Source organism: Pyrus communis, chromosome 11, assembly GCF_041283825.1.
Source record: "Pyrus communis isolate YQ-2024b chromosome 11, ASM4128382v1, whole genome shotgun sequence".
NCBI lineage: Eukaryota > Viridiplantae > Streptophyta > Magnoliopsida > Rosales > Rosaceae > Pyrus > Pyrus communis.
The window spans coordinates 10,561,855-10,579,257 of record NC_142575.1 but is presented as its reverse complement, the minus strand read 5'-3'; the positions used below and the strand labels follow the sequence as shown (position 1 = coordinate 10,579,257).

Below are 17,403 nucleotides of genomic sequence, written 5' to 3'. Positions count from 1 at the left end.
AATATATATATATATATATATATATTAAATTAACTATAATGTCTATAATAATTATATATACTATAATAATTATACCCTCAAAATATTAACTATCCATAATAATTATATAATTATATATATATATATATTAAATTTTGAATTAAATTTTATAAAAACTATAACAATTATTAATTAATATGCATGATGCATGATGCATCCATTGATTTGATTCCATTCCATTCCTGCCGCCATTTTTGAAGAAAAATGGAGAGAAAATGAAAATGATAAGAAAAGTTGAAAATGAAACAAAAAAGTGAGAGAATTAGGGAAAGATGTTGGAGGGAAAAGTGAAAATTATAAGAAAAGTTGAAAAGGAAACAAAAAAGAGAGGGAAAAATGAATATTAATAGAAGTGGTGAGAAATTTTTTCTTTTTTTTAAGTTATTAACTTTTTATCACACATATAACATATCTCACTATTTTTATAATGACACACGTGATGTACTACTCTGTGTACCAGTCAATTATACGTACAAAATAAATAGATTTAAATCTACTTAATAAATATATATATATATATATATATGTGTGTATATATATACACACACCATTGGAACTTGATGCGATACGAATTCTCGAAAACTAATTTCAACGATCCCAACTGTCAAACTTGTTTGTATATGCTTTGAGATCACATCAGCAAAAAATCGCAAAAAACAAACATTTAGAGATCAAGTCACGTGACAAAGCTTTTCGACGGTTATAAACGAAAAATCACGATTTAACGGTTATTTTAACTTCGATTTTGATGATTTTTTATAGCTACACTCCTTGACCCTATATGAATACAATGAATGAATTCGATCTTCAATTTAAAATATTTACACAAGTAGATACTACAAAATCTTATGTTATACTTGATGAAAGTACAAATAAACTCTAAGTGTTAGTTAATCTATTGTTTTTATGGGATACGAATTCTCTTAAACTAATTTCAACGATCCCAACCGTCAAACTTGTTTGTATATGCTTTGAGATCACATCAGCAAAAAATTGCAAAAAACAAACATTCAGAGATCAAGTAACGTGACAAAGCTTTTCGACGGTTATAAACGAAAAATCACAATTTAACGGTTATTTTAACTTCGATTTTGATGATTTTTTATAGCTACACTCCTTGACCCTATATGAATACAATGAATGAATTTGATCTTCAATTTAAAATATTTACACAAGTAGATACTACAAAATCTTATGTTATACTTGATGAAAGTACAAATAAACTCTAATTGTTAGTTAATCTATTGTTTTTATGGGATACGAATTCTCTTAAACTAATTTCAACGATCCCAACCGTCAAACTTGTTTGTATATGCTTTGACATCACATCAGCAAAAAATCACAAAAAACAAACATTCAGAGATCAAGTAACGGGACAAAACTTTTCGACGGTTATAAACGAAAAATCACGATTTAACGGTTATTTTAACTCCGATTTTGATGATTTTTTTACAGGTACACTCCTTGACTCTATATGAATACAATGAATGAATTCGATCTTGAATTTAAAATATTTACACAAGTGGATACCACAAAATCTTATATTATACTTAATGAAAGTATAAATAAACTCTAAGTGTTAGTCAATCTATCGTTTTGATGGGATACGAATTCTCCAAAACTAATTTCAACGATCCAAACCGTCAAACTTATTTGTATATGCTTGGAGATCACATCAACAAAAAATCACAAAAAACAAACATTCAGAGATCAAGTAATCGGACAAAACTTTTCGACGGTTCTATACGAAAAATCACAATTTAACGGTTATTTTAATATATTTTTATATGGTATAGTATTATTATTTTATTTCTTTTCATAATTATTTTGGTAAACTTCTCATAATTTGAATGATTTTTAATGTTTGGTTTTTCTGTACTTAGTTTATGCGGAAGAGAGTTATGACGTGGAAAACCTTACTGAAAACATCTTCAACATAGCTCTTCAAGGCAATAGATCAAGCCAAAGTTTCAATACAATTTCATGATGATCGATGTAAATTGAAGATTTTGTAGATAAAGGTGTAAACTTTCGAGAAAGACTTACAATCTTGAAAACAAAAACTCTTTTATTTTGCATATCCTTGCACATTTAATATTTGTAATAGATTAGTAGTGTATGTATTATTTTTTTATTAGGCTCTCATTTTCGAGTATAGATATAGTACTTAAACGACAAATGTTTTAATGTTTTGAAGTAATATTTATGTGGCAATGTGACTCGACCTGTTAAAGTGACTCGAAAATATTACTTCAAAACATTATTATTACGACCTGTTAAGGACCCGTTAATGAATGCCCACAGTGATATTGAAAACCTTGATAGATTTTTTCAATACCCACATAAATTGGATTTGCAACATTGACATATGAATGAAAACATTGGCAGTGTTGATATGTGGACTTGGAAATGAAGGAGATCATTTTTCAAAAGGTGTGTTGTAAATTTTCAACATGTAATAATACGGAGTTGCTATATAAAAAGAGCACTCTGACTGCTATCAACGGATATAGAAAAGAGAAAGAAAGAAAAGATCAATAACATTATTATCTATTCCTACCTCTTTTATTTGTCATCCTCTTGTGCTATAGTTAGAATGTAATATTTTACATTTGCTTTGCTCTTGTCACTAGTAAAAGTTATTTCTCAAACTTTGACCTATTTATAACAAAAACATGCTTTTCTTGGTTTTTTCTCTCCTATTTTTAATACGAAAAGAAAAATTACACTACAAAACTTCTCATGATGGCCATGCTCACTATTTATTTATTATTGTTAGAGTTTAAATTTTAAATTTGTGTAGTGAATAGATACAAAAGTCAAACTTTAAAATGAGCATTATATCCACTTGAGGTGGTGAGCAAAATGCACCTCGAACTTCATCCCTAATTTTAGAATAAAGATAATGCTAAATAGACTATCTATTTAAATCATATTTTGTAATCCATATGATATGATTGTTGACAATTAGATTATTGCTTATTTATAAGAATTTAAGTTTGATTATTTCACAACTTTTGTTCGTTTCTTCGTTCCTTTTTCTATTTTGCAATATAAGAAATATCCCAATATTCTAAATAACACAACTTTTAAACTTTTCATAATTGCAAATCCAAAAATTCATAAGTGTTAGTGTCAGGGGAGTCTCCTATAGCCCATTACGTTTTGTTCTGATTAGCAGCTTAGGAGGCTTGTGCTGTATTAAGCACAGTCACAACAAGCGCGTTATGGACACTGAAACATGGCCCTATGATCTAAAAGTTTCAACACACCATCCGACTTCCAAAAAATTATACAACCTAAGGGTTGTGAATTTTTCAAACCTGGCTATATACCATTCAAGAGAACAATTGAATGAGTGATCTGGAATTTATCTGAGTAGTGGCTCTAAACTCCGATCCCAAGTACGATTACTTCTATCTCGAATCAGTGTACTAAGTCAAGTGCATTATGCGGCACCATGTGCCTAATGTAGTTCTGAATGAGGCATCTAGACTAGGAAATTCTCGAGAAGAATCTTATTCTAGTGGAGCTTTAATACGTGGAAGTGCCTTAACTAAGCTAGTTTTGTGTAGTCCGATCAAAATCGCCTAGGTACAATGCATAGGGTATGACAAAATGATTCCAAAGGTGTTCCTGACCCACATGTAAGTGACCAAGTTCCTAATGAACTTTTGTTTAAGATTCATTAGGGATGAACACGCAGTTCCGACTAAGAAGGAATCCCTTTCTTGTTAGCACATTACGACTATTAAAATCCCTTTCTTGGTAGCAACCTAAGTCTCATGACTTAGGCAAAGTGTTCATTGTATTGACAAATGGCATGACTTTCAGGTTTTCCCTAAGATCGAAGTTGGACCTAGTATCATCAGAATTCCAATTCTGAGATTTCAACTCTAGGTGTGTAAGGACAGGAAATGTGGCCTTTTGCACTTTGAACATTATAGGGCGAGTATCTCAACCATCCTTATGTTCATGCCATGCATAGCCGGCAACATACCCTCGATTGTAGCACTGAAAGTATCTTAATTTGATGCTTCCTGGAAAGTTGAATGAATCTTCGTTAGCTTCGTCTAATTCTCATCCTTTATTTGCTAGAATGATTCGGCATGTGCATTCTCTTTCAACTTCGGCTAGCGGCATAATATCTTTAATTCTAATTAGAGAATGGAGTATCCGTATCCTAGGAACTTTGTTCTGCTACCAACACCCGCTCCGCCTCGGCCATGTCTCACTCCAATGTTTATTCCTCCTTGACTCTTGCTATAGCTATAATTCCTCGGTGATCTTGAACAACATAGCCTTAAGGTATTTTGCCTTAATCTTCTCAGAGGTAACCTGATCAATCAGCTTGTTCATTTCCACATTGTGGGCCTCCGTTGCAGTCTACTGGTTCACAAACACCCTCACCAGCTCTGCAAACCTATTATGCAGTTGTCTCTCGAATTGGGCCTTGCCTTCCTTGTAGGCCACTTTGAGCTAGCGAATTTTCTCTGTTGGCTTAAGATAACCGTTTTCGTCCATACATAAGCCTATTTGTTACAAGTGTAAGAGAATTGCACAAGCATGTAGAAAACTAAGTTTCACCAAAAAAGAAATGAAGAAAAGGATAACCATATATCGGCCCTCATGGAATTCATGATAAAGTCCTTGAAGGACGAGCGAGCTTCTCTAAAGTCTGTCGGAATAACGACTGCCCGGAGCAACACTTGAGCATGTTCCATGTTGTAAAGTCCATTACCATTAGCAACAAGTGCAATGCAATCGTAAGTAGGCTTGATGAGTATAGGAGGCTGGATTGATCGTTCAACAACGACCACAGTTGTAGAAGAAGAACCCTCCACTCCAATGAAAGTAGATGACGGCTTAGCCAAACTTCTTATTAAGTGATGTAAATGAATTAGAGCAGGATAAGGTTTAGGAATAAAAATTTCATTTGGAATTGAAGATGGAATAAATTGTTGTTGTTGCTGTTGATGTTGAGGCGACTCATGTTATTGTTGTAGTAATTGTTCTTGCAGCTGCATTGGTGATTGTCGAGACAGATGATCTTTATACTGATGTTTCTGTTGTTCTATAGCTTTGCAGACCAGGTTCACATATGCGTCAATAAGCCCCACACATCCGCTCAGAGAAGTTCAATCTACCTTTTTGATCTTTTCCATTATCTACAAAATTCCAGACTTTCTCTTTTAGAGATGTTCAGGTAGGAATTTCACTAGGAAAGGTCCCTGGCTCGAGCACACAGCTCCCCGAAGAGTTGGCACTTTGGTTGGTTGTCAAGCTCCTTCTTGCTGAGAGGCTGCAAGAAGAGAACAAAGTTAGTTCTGAAATGTGCCTTTGTAGGGCCTTAGGTGTAGGCCTTGAGGCTCACAATCAAAACTAGCTAAGTGCTTAAGTGTGCCACTGTCATCTTAGTATGGTAGATGTAGAACAAGTGTGTTGAAGTCGATTACTTGTGCCCTAAGTTATTTTGACTTCTTGTTATCAAAAAATTGTCGTAGTGAGTTGAGTCTACATTAAGTTCTTTTCTATGCCTTGAGACCAAGGACTTTTAGTTTATTATCTTGTATGCTTTAAAGGGTGAAAGTCCAGATCTGGCTTAAGCCATCGGTCTTATTCCCATCCATCTTTTATGATAGTAAAACCACTAAATGAACTAGATCTGAGGACCAAAGGAGCTTCTGATCACCGAAAGACTGGAAATAACTTGAATATATACTATATTATACATCATAATACCAAATCTACTAATGGAAAGAGGAAACAAAGAAAGTCGAGCAAGATTTCACCTTGTCAGGCAAGGTTGAACGTCTTACAGTCTCTTCTCTTTGTGATTACAAAGGGTTGTGTGTTTAGAATGGATGGATGGCAAACAAGTTTACACGAGAGAATCATTACAACGCCTCTAGGGATGATAGCAGAGCTTTAAACTAGACAAAAGATGGCTTTTGTAGGGATGATCCTTAAAAGGATTGAGATCTGGGCTGATTACAGCTTTTAGATGCAAATCTGGCTTGAGAGCAGAGATTGTATGTTTGTTTGTTTGATTGGTTGAGTGTCTTTGTCTCTGGGCCCTGTTTTCCTTTTTATAGGCAATGATCTTGGCTGTTGCAAGCTTTGCCCGAAAGCACTTCAGTGAGTCATCACCTTTTTTACATGTTCTGCTATTTAGAAAGTGCTTTTGGGCTGAGAGTAGATTGAATTCCATTGGTTTGTAAGCACCTAACCTTTGCATTAATGAGGGGCCGTCATATTGTCTTTCGGATGGATGGGCTTGGTGTTGGGCCTCGGGCAAGTCTTATTTCTTTAGTTCTTTTGGGCTTTCTTTCCTTTAAGTCCAAAGTCTAAATATTAACCCAAACAGTACACCCTTCAATTGTTGTCGAGCCTGCAACTTAAGGCATAAATAATGATCGAACAACTGCCACCGTTGCACGCCTCTACTTGGAACTTGTGCCATTTTAATGCAACCGTTTGTTTGCCTAAAACCCTTTGTACTTCCCCATAAACACTACTGTTACTCAACCATTCCTCTATATAATCTTCATTTGGTTTCCTTGGAAACATATCCTAGCCATTTCAAGCCTCTGGATTTTTTGCAACTCATTAGAACTCTCATAGTTCAAATTCTTTGGGAATTCATTTTGTTCTTCAACTCTGTTCCCTTGGCTCCAAATTTATAATGGTACCCATAGTGGCTTGGGTTTAATCTCCCTATGAGACTGGTCAGGGGATTTCTACCATGAACCGTTCTCATAATGGCCTTCCTCGTCCTCAAGTAGGCCTTCACACTGAACTCTTTTTCAAAGAGGGATGAGTGCATTCCTTAGGACCGACATAGACTTCTTAGGTCTCAATTGCTGTTGGAAACAACATTCCTAAGAAGAAATCATCTTTTATAATATCTTCAGAAAGGCACACTACTTCTAGCTTCCGTTTCAGGACTTCTATGGCTTTAAAGAGTAACCAAGCAGCCTTAATCGCACCTGTAGATCCCACTCGTGCTGTTATCCACAAGCACAAACTTCCGCATAACTTTTTCTTTCTTGATCACTTCATTATCATAGGTGTATGCTTTAGGATCAACTATCATGACTTTGCTGGCTAAAACAACTCGGTTGGGCTTAAAGGTTCAAAAGATTGGAAGAATTTAAGACAATAAATAGAAGTTGGATGTACTAGAATATATTTAGGAAATATTAGCAATGTTTAGGAAGAGTCGTGCGAAATGTAGACCCATCATTCTAGGATAGCTGCCTTAGTCAAGGATGTAAAACTCATTAAGGCAAGTATGATGTAATTCTCAACTTTTATTGAAATGAAAAATGACTTATTCAATTTACTTTGGCTTACCTTCTTTTCCTAAGATCTGAATTCGATGAGCCCAAAACTGCCTTTAAATTTCATGTAATGCCTACCCTTCTTCAAGGTTGGGTGATATTTCCTTAAAAATTTAGCATTAATTAGATGCTTCTGTAAACTCCCTTCCAAATCTAATAAATAATACCCCCTTTTGTTAAGTACTTGGTTAATAATGAAAGGACTCTCCCAAGTTGGACTCCACTTCCTAAAGCCTCTAACTTGAGCCCCTAAATGCAGAATGGCATTCCATACTAACTCTTCTTTCCCAAAGTTCTTCAACTTCACTTTCTTATTATATGCTCGGGAAACAGCTTTCGTCCCCTCTTGAATTTTATCTAGAGCTTCAATTCAGGCTATATCACGATCTTCAACTCCTTGACACATAGTCTGAATGTACTATTCACTGTGTAGCCCGAATTGATTCTGAATCTTGACAGAACTTACATTAATTTCCATGGGGATGACAGCATCTTACCCGAAGGTTAGGGGATACAGAGTAGTTCCAGTTGCTACCCTCTTAGAAGTTCTGTAAGCCCACAAAGTGTCCCCTAACTTCTCATGCCACTTTTCTGGACTATCTGCCACCATCTTGTTAATAATGTTCACCAAGACTTTGTTGCTAGCTTCTGCTTGACTATTTGACTGTAGGTAGTAAGGACTAGATTAAATCATCTTAATCTTGAACTTACTTGCAAATTCTTCTACCTCTTTTGAAATAAAAAACGGACCGCGGTCTGTAACAATTATCTCCAGCACCCCATATCGGTCTGTAACAATTGTCTCGGGCACCCCATATCTGTCTAAGATCTTAGTTTCAATGAATTTCTTGACCGAAGTTGAGGTTACGGTCATCACTGCTAAAACTTTCACCCATTTGGTGAAGTAGTCTATTGCCACAATTATGAATGTGTGCCCTTTGCTAGAAGCTGGATGAATTTGCCTGGTGAAGTCTATCGCCCATCCTCTAAAGGGCCAAGGTTTGACCACGGGGTTTAAGGGTACTGAGGGTACATGTTGGAGAGGTTCATCTCTTTGGCATTCTTCACACCCTCAGGCATAAACTTTGTAATCTTTCTCCATCTTAAGCCAAAAATAACTATACCTACTAAGTAGCCACCTCATCTTGGTTCCCACTTGATGTGCTCCACAGATGCCTTCGTGTACTTCAGCCATTACCCTCATTGATTCCTCTTAGCCTAAGCATTTCAACATTAGTTCATCTGGAGTCTTTCTTAGTAGATTTTCCTCCCACACTACGTACTTAGTTGCTTGTTGTCTATTCTTCTTACTTGTGGGGAAGGAAAGATCTTTTAAATACTGAAGAATAGGTGCCCTCTAATCTTCAACCTTCATTTCTTCAGACATCACATCTAGGCTGAATCCCTTTTCAAAGATAGAAGGGAGATTTCTTTTTTGGACCTTTACATCTCCTTCATACCTTCTTTCTTGGATCTACGCTCCAGATGCCAATTGTGCCATCTTATTGGCGATTGCATTCGATCCTCAAGGGATATAGTTGATCGATTTCTCAATGCTCCTAATAGCTTAATAGTTGTGTATATACCAAATAGTAACTTGCCATGGTGATGTGTCTGGACTTGTACTCTCCATTTAGTTGATTGATCACCAACTCTGAATCACCAAATACTTCAACTTCAGTTGCCCTCAACTCTATCAAGATCTCTAGGCCAATTATCAGTGCTTCGTACTCTGTCCGATTGTTGGTAGTCTCTTGATAGTTTGGGAACAATGAATAATAATGGTGAGCACCCTTGGGATCAATGATAACAATCCCGGCTCCCACGACCGTTTGCATGCAAGAACCATCAAATTACAGTTTCCAAGAAGTGATCTAAAGAATATCTATTCTTTTTATCTCTTGCTGGATCAATTTTTCTTTGCCCAAGAAGGATTTGCTCGATGGGATCCACATACTGGCTATCTCTAGAGTCCCCGAGACATTGATAATCTTGGTGCTCAACCAAGAAGTCCGTAATTGCTTGCCCATTGATCGTTATTTGAGGCACATACTAAAAGCTGAACTCTGAAAGCGCTAAAATCCACTTTCCAATCATCCCCGTTAGCATTGGTTTTGACAACATATATTTGATTATGTTAGTCTTGGCAATAATGTGGATATGGCAAGGTAACATATAATTCCTTAACTTGCATGTTGTGAAGTATAGAGCCAGGCACAACCTTTCTACTGGCGTATATCTTGTCTCTACTTCAGTAAGGATTCTACTGAGGTAGTAGATTGCTTGTTCTTTCTCGCCTTCATTGTTTTGAGCCAACAAGCTTCTTATTGATTTCTCAAAGGCAGAAATATAAAGCTTTAAAGGCTTCATTCTTTGAGGTGGCATGAGCATTGGCGGGGAGGCCAAGTAAGCCTTTATGCTGTCGAAAGCTTCTTGATGTGGTGGGCCCCACTTAAAATTTTCTTTATCTTTCAAATTTAGCAAAGGAGTTAGTGGCTGAATCTTGCCCGCCAAGTTGGCGATGAATCTCCTTAAGAAGTTGATCTTTCCTAGTAGCCACTGTAATTGTACTTTATTGGTGAAATGAGGTGATTCCATGATTGCTCGAGCTTTGTTCTTGTCAACTTTTACACCCCTTTGATGAACAAGGAATCCCAAGAAGTTGCCCGACCTTACTCCAAAAACACATTTCTTTGGATTCATTTTTAGCTTATGAATCCTCATTCTTGTTAAGGCTTGTCTGAGGTCTACCAAGTGCTGGTCTTCAATTTTAGACTTCACCATAATGTCATCAATGTATACTTCCATGTTATGGCCAATTAAGTCATGAAAAATGGCGTTCATCGCTCTTTGATAGGTTGCACCGGTATTTTTGAGCCCGAATAACATTACCAAGTATTCATATGCTCCAACATGACCTAGGCACCTAAAAGTTGATTTTTGTATATCTTCTTTAGCCATTTTTATCAGATTATAACCGGTATTCCCATCCATGAAAGATAAGACTTTGTGTTTGGCAACTGCATCTATAGATAAGTCAGCCATGGGCATTGAATACTCATCTTTAAGCGTGGCTCCATTAATGTTTCTATAGCCAACACAACATCGGACCGCCTTAGTTATAGCTTTTAATATAGGTACAATATTGGCCAACCACTCGACGTACTTGGCAGGTCTAATAAATCCAACCTTCATTAGCTTTTCAATCTCTTCATAGACTTTTTCCTCGATCTCATTTGACCTCCTCCGTGGTGTTTGCTTAATAGGTTTATACCCTTCCTTAATAGTCATTCTGTGTTCTACTAAGGTTGAATCTAAACCTGCCATTTCAGTATAATGCTAAGCAAAACAGTCTTTGAACTCATGCAGAAGGCTGACTACCTTAGCCTGATCCTCCATTTCTAATAAGCCATTGATCTAGATAGGCCTTGGATCTTCCTTAGTTCCCAAATTGATAGTCTCTAAAGGGTCTTGTACTTCTGGTGGTGGCTTACCAAGTTCTACGCACAAGAATTCAACTAACTATAGATTCTCGGGCAAGTCTTACAGTCCGTCTAGGTCATATACACATTCAGCCATTTGAATGGCTGCTTTTAACCCCTTTCCAAAAAGCTCATCTTCCCTCTAACTGCTTGAGGATTCTTCCTGGTGATTTTCAACCCAGCTTTCCCTTTCTTACCTTCTCTCTCTTCCATACACCAACAATCTTTTGATTAAGGACCTAACTATAACTACCTGGTCATTTTTTCTTTGTTCTGACATCACTGGTGTTGGAGAGTTAGGATAATATGGGGTCGGTCCTATTCTTCCCTTGTAAGGAACAACCTTTGTTCCAAAAGCTTTTAGGTCATCAACTTAGTCGAGCGACTGTTCTCATCATCTCCTAAACACTGGAGAATCCTACTGCTAAGATTATAAAAATTGGCTTCTGCCACATTGGCAATGGGAAAGAATGGTTGTGACTCGGCTTCTACCATCTCCCAAAATCCAGGTCTTGGTTCCCCATCTTCATGATAGATAGCCACTTGTTGGTGTAAGGTAGATGGCACAGAGAGATTTTGATGAATCCAATATTTACCTAATAAAGTTCCATACGTGGAAGTACTGTATATAACAAAGAAGGCCAACATGATTTGTTTAGAACCCAAATCAACTTTTAATGGCAGTATTCCATGGGTCTTAGTGATGGCTCCTGAGAAACTAGAAACTATAAGATCTGTGGGGGTAAGATCCTCCTCACTTCTGCACATTATCTTCATCTACTTGTATGGTAACACATTCACAGCTGCTCCACCATCAATCAAGACCTTTTTGAAGGGTACTCCCTTCAGATGAGCAGTCATATATATGGGTTTGAGATGGTTGACCATGGCCAAATTCGGGCGACTAAATACCATCTTGTCTGTGTATACCTTATCGAGCTCTTTCTTTGTAGGTTTGAGCAAATTCATTCTGCCTACTTCTTCTTTTCCGGTTTCTTCAACACTAACATGTGCCATCATAGGTCATGTTGCTAAGTAGTCACCCTTCATTGTGGAAGGTTGATCATGCTTAGCACAAAAATGGCAGATAAAACATATGTCATGTTTACATGGAAATTGCTCGGTCCAGATAAGTCCTTCTTGCGCCCCAATATGGTTCATGAACTCATCTAACCAGGCATGTGCTTCTTTTAGCAGCATCAGCTCGGGCACCCTTTCTTCCTGAGTTATGCCAAAGTTTGGCAATTGTTATGGAACCTCGTAGAGAGTATCGACCAACAATGGTGTGGGTAACCCCCTCTCAAGTGAGATAGTTCCAAAGCATATTGGTTATGCGCTCCATTTTGGGGTTGACATCATCATCATATCTTCTTGAGCTCTCCTTAAGATTCTGTGTTTCCCAGGATGGTGGTTATGTGGCACATGTTCTCTTTCCCCTTCGGTCTTGCTATTAGCTTTCTTCACTTCCTTTTTGGTCCTCTAATGAAGTTGATTTCTTCCCCCATCACGTACCCTCTCAAACTTTACACTCTCTGAGGTCTTTGAGGCAGCAGGAACTTTCAATGAGTTCATTTTATGTTGCCTCTGGACTCTCCTAATCATAGAGGTTCCCATTTCCTTAATGGGCTTCCTATCTTTTCTGACCACATACCATTTCCGCTTGAGTTAGGCAGGGTTCTTCTTTGTAACTAGATTCACGGTTCTCGCCTTTACTTTGACATTTCCACCATTATAGCTTGGTTGGGGTGGCTTCACAATCATCTATCTTGGCACCTTAGCTTCTCTATCCTCTACTTCTTCAGAAGCTTCATAATTTCTAAACATTTTTTACAAGCCCGTTGGTTGAGAGTCTCCTCCCAACCGTTGGGAAACATTCATTGAGGTATCTCTTTTTGCTGCCCGTATGACATTTTTGCGAGTTTTATCTTATTTTTCTTTTCTTTTGATCAACTTCTGATCAATAATGGCTCCTGCTGTTGGGACTTCCAACTCACACTCACATTGGCATTTACTACATAACACCACTCATTTGATTATGGCTGCTTTAGGCTTCTCGGCACCTTGATAGCCCCTTCAGTTGGCCTATCAACTTGCCTTCTTTCTGACTTTACCTCCTAGATAGCTTTTCATTTCCCCTTTTTCGCCCGCGTCAGGTTGATCATGTTTATTGGGACTTCAGGGAAGAGGTCAGTGTCAATCATCATGTTGGCCTGCGGTTTCTCCAGCAACAACTTTCCCTTTACTATAAGGTCTTGTATCTAGTACTTGAACTGGACGCAGTTGGTTATAGAGTGATTGAAAGTGTAATGCAACTTGCAATATTTCTTTCCTTTTAGCTCTTTGGGTTTGGGCAATTTTTGGTATTGTCGAGCATGATCACTCTTGCCCAAACTAGCTCTTTATATATCTCTGCAAGCTTCCTCCACTTTGCATCATCTCCCTTACTGGCCAATGGTAGGGGCTTATAAGGAAGAGGCTTGTCTGCCTTGGTAGGCCCGCCTTTCCCACTGGATTCCCCGATCAACTGGGGCATTCTATACTTCATTCTTTCTGGCCTGCTTTGCCCCTACCATTAAATGGAAATAGTAAGAGGTCAAGCAACTCTGTTTCCAGTATTTCCTCCAACACCGGTACACTAGCTCCAGGTCATTCCTTGTTTTTATTTTTACCATTCTTCTCCTCAAGCAAAGGAAAGAATGGAATAACTGGTTCTTCCTTAGGGCTTGCTCCCTTCACATAGCCATTTTTTGGAGTAAAATACTCCAGATCTAGCCTTCTCTGCAAACTTCCTATTAAGGAACAAAGTCTGCTGACTTTTCCCCTGGTTTCCAAGGATATCTTCTCCATACTTCTTAATACTTGCACCATGGTGGCTTGCAATTCTTTATTGGTTACTATTCCCCCTGACTTCTCAGATGATGTTGGGCTTCTCAAGATAGCTGGTCCTTGTAAGGAGGGAACATTCTCTAGGAAGTTTGCCATGCTTGATTTTGGTAGCGCTTGGGGGTATCATGTACTCCGTGTTCCACCTGAAGGTTTTTTCTTTCCTTCTTCTTCTTAGCATACAAGACTAATGTAATCCCACAGGGCATGCCAAAACTATGTTCGGGCAGGAATTTCACTTGGAAAGGTCCCTGGCTTGAGCAAACAGCTCCCCAAGGAGTTAGCACTTTGGTTGGTTGTCGAGCTCCTTCTTGCTGAGAGGCTGCAAGAGGAGAACAAAGTTAATTCTGAAAGGTGCCTTTGTAGGGCCTTAGGTGTAGGCCTTAAGGCTCACAATAAAAAATAGCTAAGTGCTTAGGCGTGCCACTGCCATCTTAGTATGGCAGATGTAAAACAAGTGTGTTTAAGTCGATTGCTTACGCCCCAAGTTATTTTGACTTCTTGTTATCAAAGGATTGTCGTAGATGATTTAAGTCTACATTAAGTTCTTTTCTGTGCCTTGAGACCAAGGACTTTTAGTTTATTATCTTGTATGCTTTAAAAGGTGAAAGTCTAGATTTGGCTTAAGCCATCGGTTTGATTCCCATTCATCTTTTATGACAGTAAAACTAGTAAGTGAACCAGATCTCAGGACTAATGGAGCTTCTGATCACCAAAAAACTGGAAATAACTTGAGTATATACTGTAGAATACATCATAATACCAAATCTACTAATGGAAAGAGGAAACAAAGAAAGCCGGGCAAGATTTCACCTTGTTGGGCAAGGTTGAACGTCTTGCAGTCTTTTCTTTTTGTGATTACAAAGGGTTGTGTGTTTGGAAGGGATGGATGGTAAACAAGTTTACATGAGAGAATCGATACTATGCCACTAAGGGTGATATCATAGCTTTAAACTAGACAAAAAATGGCTTTTGTAGGGAATGATCCTGAAAAGAATTGAGATCTGGGCTGATTCCAGCTTTTAGATGCAAATCTGGCTTGAGAGTAGAGTTTGTATGTTTATTTGTTTTGGTTGAGTGTCTTTGTCTCTGGGCCTTATTTTCCCTTTTATAGGCAATGATCTTGGCTATTGCAAACTTTTTCCGAAATCACTTCAGTGAGTCATCACCTTTTTTACATGTTCTGCAATTTTGAAAGTGTTTTTGGGCTGAAAGTTGGTTGATTTCCATCGGTTGTCACTTTCCTTGTAAGCACTGAACCTTTGCATTAATGAGGGACCGTTATATTGTCTTTGAGATGGATGGATAGGCTTGGTGCTGGGCCTCGGGCAAGTCTCATTTCTTTAGTTCTTTTGGGCTTTCTTTCCTTTAAGTCCAAAGTCTAAATATTAACCCAAACAAGAGCGCCTCCACGTCGAACTTCTTCACGACAACGTTAGACCTCTTTCTCTTCTTGACGTCATCAGGGCTTATCCAGAATGATTGAATGATTGAAAATTTGGAGTAGTGTCTACAATGGCATCCCGATGACGCTCTCTAAGCTAGTCAGGAGCAATCAACCACCTCCAATTGCGGTGCTCTGCATGAATGACCTTGAAAGCTCAATCGATTCACTCCAGTTGGCAGAGTCCAATATTCTTCATGTCATTGCTTAGTTGAAGATTAATCGAAGAAGTGTTCCCAACACGAATGGTAGTGCACTTCTAGTTTCCATAAACCACAAAGACATCTTTGTTAGACTTGGCAATTTTTTACACGACACATAAACGACAAGAAAATAACAGGTTTTGAGTCAACATAATAACTAATCGGGTTGTTATCTGGTCACATGACAACAACCTGTTAATAACAGGTCCTTATCAGGTTTACACGAGGGTGATACACGGGTAACCTGTTTCGACATGTTAAGAAAAAAGTTACTTTGATGATTTTAATTTTTTAAACTACTAAGAAAAACTTGTATATGTGTATTGTATATATTATTGTAATATTATTCTATATAAATTATAAAAAAAAAGTTTTATTTGTTTTCTTATTTTTATAGTGAACTATAGGCAAAGAGTGAGAATAAAAAAAATTATAAAATACATTTAAAATAAAAAATATCAAGTAATTAAAATTACCAAACACATTAAAAATTTATAATAATTAATTTACAATTGCGAAAAATGTAAAAAAAAAATATGTGTAAACACTCATGATTGGATCATCTACGCTTTGAGGATGAGTATATTTAGGGCTGGAAAAAAATCCCAAAAATCCCAAACCAAACCGAAAAAATCCCGATCCCAAACCAAAAAAATCCCAAACCAAAATTCCCGAAAATTTCGGTATGTCATCCCGAACCAAACCGAAATTTTCGGTATGGGATTCGGTATTACATCTCCATTTTTTCGGTATTCCCATACTGAATAGAAATAAATATTATATATATATATATATTATTTTTTAATTGAGGTGTTTGCAAAGGGTGTGGAGAAAGATCATGTCATTCTTCTAGCTGCAAGGTCATCCAGAACTGAAAACCAGGATGCCATTGATGCTGCTATGGTTGGAATGCTTGCCGACCCAAAGGAGGTATAAATCATTTCCAACTTTTCTTGTATGCCCTATAATTGATTCTTCATTAATTCTGGGACGGAATTTTCAATGGATATGCTCATCTTAATGAATTCATTTATACGAAGGCCCGAGCTGGTATTAGAGAGGTGCACTTCATACTCACAGACTAATGAATTGATTTCTGTAATTAGATTTTGGACCTCTGCCTCTGCAAAGAAGATTTCAAGAAGAAGGCTTTTACCATTATTGACAAATATGCTGAACGTGGGCTTCGGTCATTGGCTGTTGCTAGACAGGTTTTATACTCAACCTTGACGTTTTTAGCATCTCTTGCACTTTTTTCAGTTTTATAAGAAGTAGAGCACCGGCTTATAATTGTGATTGGTATATGTTTACAGGAAGTGCCGGCGAAAACAAAAGAAGGTTCTGGTGGTCCATGGCAGTTCGTTGGATTGTTGCCTCTTTTCGACCCTCCAAGACATGATAGTGCAGAAACCATCCGCCAGGCTCTTAACCTTGGTGTAAATGTTAAGATGATTACTGGTAAATCGGTTAATATTCAACCTACTTTAATGGGTAGTGGGTAGATTGAATCTTAATTTTAGCCCAAAAATATAATATGTCAAATTTTAGCCCAAAAACATAATATGTCAAATTTTAGTCCAAAAGCCCAAAAACATTTCGGGATTCCCGATTTGTCCCGAAATCCCGAAATTATTTTGGGATTCCTGAAAATTGGGATTCCCGAAAATTTGGTTTGGGATTGGTATTGAATTTGGGATTCCCAAAAATTTCGGTTTGGGAATCGGGACAAGGGTTTCGGTATGGGATCCCATACCGAACCACCCCTAAGTATATTGTAGTTTGAATTTTTAAAACCATACAAACCCTGAGGAATAGTATTTGAAGGGAGTTCAAAATGAATTTTATTCATAATTATTAATGTACAAGTCTAAAAAATATGAAAGACAAATGTTTTTTTTTTAATGTTTTGAAGTAATATTTATGTGACAACGTGGTACGAATATACTAGTTTAGTATTATGTTTTTCATTTGTTTTTTTTGGTCAAATTATGTTTTTCATTTTCATTATT

The 17,403-nt window shown here is 37.3% G+C and overlaps 1 long non-coding RNA gene across 1 annotated transcript; it reads left to right on the top strand.

Moving 5' to 3' along the window:
* The first annotated feature begins 16,198 nt into the window (after nt 1-16,198).
* On the top strand, nt 16,199-16,871 carry LOC148692880 (uncharacterized). The gene is made up of 3 exons (XR_015953691.1): nt 16,199-16,324; nt 16,435-16,605; nt 16,708-16,871. It is a non-coding gene; the product is annotated as an uncharacterized LOC148692880 (long non-coding RNA).
* Nucleotides 16,872-17,403: the final 532 nt, after the last annotated feature.